Source organism: Papaver somniferum, chromosome 11 (genome assembly GCF_003573695.1).
Source record: "Papaver somniferum cultivar HN1 chromosome 11, ASM357369v1, whole genome shotgun sequence".
Taxonomy (NCBI): Eukaryota; Viridiplantae; Streptophyta; class Magnoliopsida; order Ranunculales; family Papaveraceae; genus Papaver; species Papaver somniferum.
In genome coordinates, this window is record NC_039368.1 from 30,537,912 (window position 1) to 30,548,727 (window position 10,816).

Genomic DNA, 10,816 nt, shown 5'->3' on the forward strand with positions numbered 1-10,816 from the left:
CAGTGAACTTTTTGTTGAGCATGTTTCTCTGCCTCTCGTGGGATCTCTTAGCCAACCTCCTCTAAGGCCTATTCCTATGGGTATGCAAAAAAAAAAAGCTGTTTGGCATACCAGGTGGCATGGCAAATCATTTGTGCCATTGTGGGAAAACCACGGAGCGATCGAGTTTCTAGCGAGCGATATTAACTCCATCTCTGCCATTATAATCAATATCGCCAACGTTCGAGTTTCTGACGCCTATAAATGTCGCACCCATCTTCTCAGTTCTTCTCATCCCTTCTCAATTCTTCTTCTCATCCCTTCTCAAATCCACTGATTTTCTTAAACTTTTGTTCTAAATTTAAACAATTATCTTTTGATTTTCTTAAACAAATATGGAGAGAAGAAAAGGAAATAGAAAAACCAAAGGATGTACTGGTACCCCTGCTGGTGGAATAAATTATGAGTTTTGTAATGTCAGACAAGTAGCCGGTGAAGGTATGTTTTCTAATCACATATCTGACTATGAGGAGCGAGCTAGTTCGGTAAATCTAAGAGGTGGATGGACTGAGTTACGTTCGATTTTTCAATTACTTCCCCCTGTTGTTCAAGAGAGAGTTAGAAGATATCCTTGGAGACATCTATATCAAATACAACCTAGAAACCACAGGACTCAAGAAGTTCAAGTTATATTGGAACGATGGTGGAAGACTACAAACACGTTCTTTTTCAAGGACTTTGAATGCGGTAAGTCAGTTTTTTCTAGTAATTTTATATTTAGATTATGTATTTTGTTTTATAAAAATCAACAAATTCTAATTATGAATAATTATTGTTAATAGGCCTTACACCGATAGATTTGTACATGTTAACGGGAATTGCATGTGAAGGAAACTTACTTCCATTTAACAGACTGAATTGGGTATCAGAAAGTAGATGGAAAGAAAGACTTCCTTTATACTCGAATGAATTAGAAGGAAATCCCTCATATAGACTAATAAAAGCGCATGGGTTAAAGGTTGCTCGGTTGATTTTTTTTTTTTGCAGCGTTGTGCTAGGAAAATGGATGAAAACAGGGAAGCTGGTAATCAACATTTGATCCCTGATCATTATGAGGAGCTCGAACGTCTGTTTGTATTATGGACACTAGGCCAATGTCTATTTCCAAATGCTAGCTCAGTGGTGTTAATTGGATTTCTCGAAGCATTATAAGATTTAGAGCAAGCACCAACATATGATTGGGGGTCTGCGATTTTATCAGAGATTTACATGGCCCTCGGTGATAACTCGACATGTGTGAAAGATAATTTTAATGCTTTTTGGGGAGTTCTGGAGGTAAGAACCAATATTTTTCACTTGATGTATTTGATTGTCATTTTCACATGGATAAATTAGTAACCACTAATATGTTATTATTTTTCAGTATTGGTGGTATACATATTTCCGTGTTTCAGAACCTTATCTTAAGAATCATACCAATGTGTTTCCGATCATACGAAAGTATGATTCCGAGAATTGGGCACCGCAACAGATTGAAGATGGTCAACATACTGCTATTGTTCATAAGATTCATCAGTTGTGTATAACAAGCCTGAACCTTGACTCCCAGCCGTATGAAGGAATACCCGAGTTCGAAGACGAAATAACTCAGAGAATGGTACAACTAAGCCTTACAAGGATGGTGTTATACATCCCTATTTCTGAAAAGGGTGTTTGGTATTATGGTGAAAGACAAATTCTTCAGTTGCAAAGAAGATCAGTGATAGTGGTCAACCCTTATCCGAATTCGGATATTTCAGCAGACGATTACTTCAAATTGATAAGGGAAGGTCATCATTGGCAAGAAGCTGATCAATTGATCCAGGAGCCAATGGACAGAAATGACTACCTATCTTGGTATAACACTATATTCAAGCCCAATATTGCCATGCAACCACAAAGTTTTGGTCGGATGGATTTCCCAGCTTTAGGTAGGATGCAACTTGCCGATGAATTTCTTCCTTCCCAACCTCCAGCAGAGATGGGTGACGCGTGCATATCTTTCTCAAAGTTCATCATCGAACATGCCTCCATTATCTTGGGAGGTACAGACTATGTCCAGGACATCTGGAGAGGTTGTTACTTATCCAATCGTTTCTAGTGCACTTGATCGGACTTATCCATACTTGGGGATCAATGCTAATGAGTTGCAGTATCAGACCCGGTTGAACCATATGAATTGTCTACTTGAGGGATTTCAGAAAATGCACTTGGAAGAGATGCAACAACTGAGGGAGAGCATGATGTTTGAAATGAGTCAAGGATTTGATAGTAATGATGGTTCAGGTAGTAGTAGGGGAATGAATCCCGATACTAGAGGAATGAGTCCCAGTGGTAGATCTGTTAGAGGAATGAGTACCAGTGCTAGAGAATGACTCGTTTGAGTCCAAGTGGTGGAGGAATGAGTCCAACTGGAATTCAGCAAAGTCGTGGAGGTGGAGGAAGATTGAGACGTCATTCTATGCAGGGGTTACCAGAAATTTCTACTCCAAAGATTGTGTTAGATAGTCAAGTAGTACATGGTGGTGAAGAAAACATTGGCTTGGATACAACTCCTGCACGTATGTTTATTCATACGCCAACTGACATAATGACTTCAGGTGGTGGTGTGAACATTGAATAAATTAGGCAATCAACTCTTTATACCCCAATTGCCTCCACCCTCCCCAATTGCCTCAACCTCATCAACATTTCAACCATTCCAGCAGCAAACTCCTCAAGGATATCAACACCACGCATTTCAAGATTTGTATCGTGTTCCAACCATTCTTTATCAAGGTTATGGTGATTCTGATGAGACTCAACCACCAAGTGAGTCTCAAACCGGCTCGATAACTGATATGTTGAACAACACTCTTGATCCAAAACGCGGGCAATTGGATCTTTGGTCAAGGAGGAAATGGACAAAGTAATCAGTAGTTTCAATGTAATATTTTAGTTGAAATGTAAGCAATTTAGTTGAAATGTAATCTTTTTTTTTTAATTAATGGAAACTTTTTAATATTTAATTACAAACTAGTTTTACATTTCATTAAAAATTAAGATTTCAAATACAAACGTATAATTTGAATCCCTGCACATGAACATTATAGAGTTCATAACATTCGTCGTGACTAAACCATCTTTCGATGTCTTCGACGAATTTGGTACGAGCTCTAAATTTTATTTCTTCATTTGACAACCTAGGATTATCCCCTTTTATCAACCACATAATTTGGTGATACTTTCTAACATTGTTATTGATGAAACAATAACGATTTTGAAGACACTCGTTTGTTCTTCTTGGATTTACATGACTTAACGCCGTGAACCTTTGAAACACAGTGTCCCATAAGTTAAAAGTCTCTAAATTGAAATCTCTATCGCTTACAACTGAAACCCAACATCGAATTAGAGAAACATCTTCTTCTTGAGTAAAATCCACTTCGGTTATGCGACCACTAGGCATATTGAAATGATTTTGAAGTTGGGTTGGAATGGGTGGAAGTTATGTATTTATAGAGTGGGGAAATGGAAGCCGTTAGATGAAGATCTGATAAGTGCTGATCAGACCACCGAGCGACAGCTTGACTAGCGCTGGCGCTATAAAGACCGTCGAGCGATGGACACTCTATTGCTCGCTGGAAACTCTCTCGTGTATGCTTATATGTTATTCCTGTCATATTGGCATATGAGTTTGGCAGTTTGGCATACCTATAATGGGTGCATATATTCCAAATATATGAGTTTGGCATATGCATAGGAATAGGCCTAAGCCTTCTCCTCAACATGTTTTTTTTTCATGGGTCTCTTCTTTTTGTCATGTTCCCTCCCATCTACCAAGAAGGGAAAAGCATGAATACCCACAATAGAACTCACCAAGCATTATACGCCAAAATTCAAATGTAACCTGTAAACATAAATTTTACTGGTCTAAAATGTAGTACCTCCAATAATAAGTATTTGCTTCTTTGCATCGCGGATTTATGGACCAAATTCTCAATCACTACAACAATCTTAAATAAAAATGAATTAAACAAATGGTTGTAAAAATAATCAACCCATCAGTTTGACTGGAGTTATAAATGAGAAAAAATAGAAATAAAAATGTCCTAGACTTATGGTCTAGCTATAACTACTATTTGTCCACTACCAATATAGAGCTACTGCCGAGTCGCCCGCATCAATATTCTGAGCTACTATTTTCTTGATGATGACTAGTTTTAGCTTGTAAAGAGACCGACAATAAAATTGTTGGAATTTTTCAACCCTTACACCCTCGTTAACCTCAATACTTAATATTGAAAAAGCGGGGGTCAAACAACCTCACCCAATATTTCGCTTAGCAATCTGTATGGACCGACTCCAATATATTTTTAAGAGAATCAACTAGACAGTCAGACTCAATCTTATAAAAAGTATATCAAAGAGTTATATCTCAGTTTCTCGATTCAATCATCACTCAAACAAATAGAAATCTGCGAGCCTGATTGAATATAAGAGAAATAACTTGAACGATACCAAAGACCAATGTTCAAGGATCAATCAATTTCAATCAACAACCAAAGGTTGGATTTACCAAATTGATCGATACAACGCACAACCTGTGATATTTCAATTATATAACAAAACATAATGCGGAAAATAAATAACACAAACACCAGAGATTTTGTTAACGAGGAAACCGCAAATGCAGAAAAGCCATGGGGCCTAGTCCAGATTGAACACACGATGTATTAAGACACCACAGACACTAGCCTACTACAAACTAACTTCGGTCTGGACTGTAGTTGAACCCCAATCAATCTCACACTGATCCAAGGTACAGTTGCGCTCCTTACGTCTCTGATCCCAGCAGTATACTACGCACTTGATTCCCTTAGCTGATCCCACCCACAACTAAGAGTTGCTACGAACCAAAGTCGAAGACTTTAATAAACAAATCTGTATCACACAGAAAAGTCTACAGGAATAGATAAATCTGTCTCCCACATAAATACCTACGAGTTTTCTTCCGTCTTTTGATAAATCAAGGTGAATAGGAACCAATTGATATACCGGACTTATATTCCCGAAGAACAGCCTAGAAATATCAATCACCTCACAATAATTTTAATCGACCAGCGATACAAGATATTGTGGAATCACAAACGATGAGACGAAGATGTTTGTGACTACTTTTCTATCTTTCCTATCGGAGAAATTAATCTCAAGCCAATCTTACGATTCCAATCAATCACGATGGAAACAACAAGATCAGATAACGCAACTACAAAGAAAATAGTTGGGTCTGGCTTCATAATTCCAATGAAGTCTTCAAGTCGTTAACCTACAGGGTCTCGATAGAAACCTAAGGTTAAATGAGAATCGACTCTAGTTTATACAAATAGTATCACACATGAGGTATGGGGATTAGGTTTCCCAGTTTCTAGAGTTCTCCTTTATATAGTTTCCAAATCAGGGTTTGCAATCAATGCTACCTTGGTAGCAAAACATTCAATATTCACCGTTATATGAAAACCTGATTAGATTCAAGCTAATATCTTTCAACCGTTAGATCGAACTTAGTTTGTTATACACAAATGAAATGCACGTTCATTTAGGTTTGTGTAACCGTACCTAAACGTGTACACCTAGTTGGTTCAACAATAGTTAAACAATGGTTAGCCATTTGAGCACTTTCATATCAACCTTATTCATCTTCACCATAACTAGTTCAAATGACTCATAAGAACTAGGTAGAGAGTTGTTCAATTGCTTAGATCTCGTAGAAATATATAAGACACAATCGAAACAAAAACAATTTTAATTCACTCGAATCGGTTCATGAACATTATAGCCACGATTTTCAAATATTCATTCCTTAGTTTATATATGTCTTAGCTCACGAATAAACCGTTTTTAGAAAATAACCCACTCAAGTATGCATACCTGTACACATACTTAAATACCCGGATTGAGTTTGTTTTCAGTTCACAAACTCCAGCAAAAATTCACGGGATGTGAACTTCCGGCAGTACACGTACGGGTACACGGATGTAACACTCCATGTTTTCTTGTCGGGTTTAACCAAATCCATTAACCCAAATTTTTGCACTTTTGAATGCCTAGAACTATACTCAAAAATCTTTTGAATTTTATTTTTTGTTTTCCTTGAGGGAAAATGTCAATGCTTAATAGTATGAGTCTTCCCAAAACCAAAATATGTGTTCTTGGAAGTCAACTGGTAGCTTTGATCATTAGTTTTGGGTGCCAAAATAGTGACCCATGCAGCTGGGCACCTGTCACGTTTCTGTCCACATGTCAAAGAGAAATCGGAGAAAGCGAGGTGGGTACTCATTCATGTTGGGGGAAGGAAGAAGGAAAGAACTCTAAGAGAGAAAAATGGAGAGAAATTGCTAGATAAAAATAAAAACCCATTCTTCGCATGAATAAAATTCTTTTTCTCTACTACATTATCTTTCTCCTTTCTTTGGTGATTTTTTCACCTTGAAATTTTTTTTGAATTTGTGTCAAGGAGTATTATTCTCCGTGAGTTAAAGATAACAAGGGAGAAGGAAACATAAATAAAATTCTTCTTTTAATAGTTCATATCTCCTGCTCTTATATAATTTGTTCTTGGATTTTTGAAGTTGCTATCTCTAGTATTAACAGAGATAGAGTTAGTGTGATTTGAGGCGTGTAAGTGCTCGGTGGATTAGAAGCTGATGGACATGGTGAAAATGCTAAGGATGAACCTGTTGCATGCAAATTAATCGGATTCACTCAAGTTATTTGCTTGAAGTGATGAAATTCGTAACATCGATCCTGAAGCTTGTAAGCACTTCCTTGTCTTTTATTTGTTTAATTTTACAATAATTGGAACTCGTATCTTGTTTGAATTGAGACAAGTGATCTTCGAATCACGACAATGTTTGGTACTCATAAGTGAAATTATTTTGTACAAGACTAGTAAAGAAAAATTACAAAGCTAATTAGTTTTCAATTTTAGCTGTGCATGGTGGCTGTTTGTGAATTTGCCCAAAACAAAATACATGGCTAACAGTATATAGACGTCATTTGAGGAAGCATATCATACACGATTAGTTTTGTTTGCAGATCGATAAATATCCCCGCCACAATAAAAGTAGTATTTATGCCCAAGGTTTTATACTAGGCTAGCTGGTTTCTAAATGGGTTGTGCTATTAGAAAGCATGTGTAGAAACTAGTAGGTTCGTCACAGTGTACATCTTGTGTTGTATTTCATATCTTTAGATTGGCAAGTGGTGAAACACAAGAATTCATATGTTAAATTTTTTATGCCTGTGTGTACATATTTCATCATCAAACACGTGTATACAGGAAGACACGTGGAGAGCATGCGGACAAAGTCATCAAAACATGATGACACACGCCCACAGCCAAGAAGCCCATCCCGTCGACGTCGGATCTTTGCCCGAACAAATCTAAGGGCAGAAGTCAAAAGATGTATCGAAAACACGATGTACCGCGGACCACCAAATAACTCCCGAAGAGTTACTTTATCTCATCCCCAAAAGAAGCTAAGATCAACGGTGAAGAGAAGGTTAACTGACATGGATGTGACAGGGGCAGAAGACACTTGTCTGACACGAGCATGCGTCTCAACTACCCGCATTAAACACTCTGAGCAGTATACGTGTCGATCAACCCGTGGAACGAACGAGGATGACTCTGCGTGATCAAGTAATGAGCGAAGATCTCCGCGTGATGGACACAAAACACAAGAAGATAAGGTTCCAACGGCCCTCAGAAATGGGTCCCACACTCTAACCGTATAAATACCCCCTCTCCACTAAGAGTGGGGGGATCGGAAAAACGGGGGAGAGAAGGAGAGAGAGAAGGATTGTGAGTGTAAGTTTTCCCTTTACAATACACAGACCTATGTAAACTCCAAAGTCACTCGACTATCTCTGTAATCATCAAGTACATAGTGAAACAACAACCCCGTGGATGTAGGCCTTAGTGCTGAACCACGTAAATCCCAGTCTTATTTACATTTCAGCACTTTATATTCGTTTAACGCTCCATGAGTTTTACTTTCATACTTCGTTTTCTTTATCTTTCCTTGCGTAAACGCCTCTCGCGATATTATTAGATGAGGCTATGATAAACCCGAAGGTTTTGAGCCAAGGGATCAATGCAATTGTATCATCAGTGCGACTATGTACCTAGAGTGCGAACATTGTTTGTGAATATATAGATGCCTTCGTGATTTACGTGTTCACAATTTGGCGTTAGAAATAGGGACTGCGTCCCGGTAAAAGATTTATCTTATCCTGTGATTTCATCTTAAGTTAGCATATGATTTCTCTGCTTCATTAGCTCTAGCAGTATTTACCTCTTGTTAACTTTACCATATTAAAAAACGCACCCGTTATCTTCGATAGCCCTGGCAGTATCTGTCGAAGCAATTTAAACTGGTTAAAAGATTTATCGCTTAGGTCCATGGATTTGTATTTTTTTTTATCTCGTATGGACCTTTCTTTCCGGTGGGTTTTCGAAAATTTTCAAAAGATCCACGTGCATTTTCAAAGGGATCTTTTCGCGTTTCCACGTACTTTCACTGGACCCGCACTTTTAATAAGACTTTAACCCGTGTATTTTCACTCATACGTTTTAATCAAATGAGTTTTTCCCTGCCTTTGAGTAAGGTATTTCGCAAAACTGACCCGATCCGCACGGACATTTCTGTTTCTCGCTGTTTGAAATTCCCTTGTGCAGAAAGAGACAAAAGGACCCACGATGGAAAAGATGCAAGAAGCGGGAAAATCCAAAGCCTCGTAGAAGGAAGCACCAAGGACAACCCCGGTCATCACCCGGATCAAGCAGAAAGGAGACAAATCCAAAATGACTAGTCAGAGGCAGGATACTGCGAAAATTACTTCGCCTATGAACGCTAACTCCGTTGCAGCCGCGACTCTCAGAGCAGCGGCGACAAAGTACAGTACGGCAGCGGCAGCCCCAAAGGCTGCGGAAGCCAGCAAAACTCTTGCTACGAATCGATTTCACCAACCAAAAGAAAGGGTGGATGAATCCAGAACACATCAACCCGCGCACCCGCAAACCTTCGGAATGCCATAAACAAACGATCAGAATCAAACTGTGCCGGCGGCTTTAACACCGCAGATGGGCACACCGCCCGATTTGGAAATGCCAACGATCGAAGCTGAACCTCCACCACCTTTAGTGCATACCATAGAAGAAGGCGGCACCATGGACGTAGTAGCACGAGCTGGGACTCCCAATCAGGGGTCAAACCAATCACATCGATTGATGGCTGAGCTTGAAGAATTGAAGAAGAGCCAGCAGGTTTACGCAGATGCTGTAGCTCTGCTGGCCAGAGAAAACCAAGATTTAAAAGACCGTATTGCCCTAAGCACGAAGACCATCCAGCAAGTTGATGAAGCAAATTCAAAGGTACCAGAACCAAATCGAGACCGAAGAGTCATCGTAGCAGCTAATGGAGACGCGACTAGGGGAAGTAGCGCATCCGACCCCGATTATAATGACGGAGAGTCAGACTATCACGAGCAGAAGAGCGTAGGGCACCACCGCGCGATGGAAGAGCTGCGTGATGAAATGATGGCCGAGATCAGGAAGTTAAAGAGTAGACAAGGCGGGGGAAGATTAGAAGAGGTCATGAGAGAGGCTAATTCCACGCCCCTAACTCATCTCCTGGCCAACACCCCTATTCCGCTGAAGTGCCCTGTCCCGACCTTCGAATGCTATGACGGATCCAGTGATCCCGCTGCACATATTCGGTATTATAACCGTGTTTTAGCCAAATGGAGTCAGAACGACGCCGTACTCTGTAGATACTTCCCATCAAGCCTGAAGGGATCGACATTGTCTTGGTTTGATAATTTGCCGCCGGACTCCATCCACTCCTACGACCAACTCGCAGAAAAGTTCTTAAGAACTTACATGTACAACAAAGCCGTTAACACCGGAATGGATAAGCTCTTTTCGCTAGCAATTGGCTACAAGGAAACCACGAGGGAATACACTAACAGATGGCACAAGATCTGCCAAGCCATAGGAAGTATGGACCCAGTGGTAAGTATCAACTGCTACAAGTGGGGATTAGACCGAATGAGTCCACTATTTGTTGAGATTCATGGAAGCATGCCTAAGACAGAGGGATATCTTCGAATAATTATTGAAAGGCACGCTCGTCTTGAAGAAATCCAGCGTGAAAACCCGAGGGCGTATCCGCAGAGGTCTCACCGTACCAATTCTGCAGAACAAACCAATGGGGCCAAAAGGAATAGCTCAGTGGAACGGCCTCACGAAGATAGGAAGGAACGAAGGGGTGAACGACGAAAAGACGATCGAAAATTCGAAGATCAAGTTTACACGAAACTCAATGCTAGCTACGCTCGGATCCTGCGAGAGATCAAAGGAAGGGAAAATTTGGAGTGGCCATGGTCTAAGGGAAAACATCCCCCAAGAACCGAGAAGTCTAAAGATTACTTTGAATATCACTGCTTCAACGGACACCAGACCGAGAAATGTAAAAACCTCAAAATAATGATCCAAAAACTGATTGATGCTGGCGAACTCCACAATTACATACGAAAGGATGTCGCGGAAGATAGATCCAAACGGACCAAGCCAGTCCAACTTCCATAGGGGAACCGCACAATCAACACCATCTCGTGTTCCGAAGCCGCAGGGCCCTCACTTACAGCGCAGATAGGAAAGAGGCTACGGAAGCAGTTTGAGGACCGCTGCGAATTGTATAAGATTGATGGTATAGAGGTGTATGAGCACGAAGAGTGGATGGAATCGCCTATT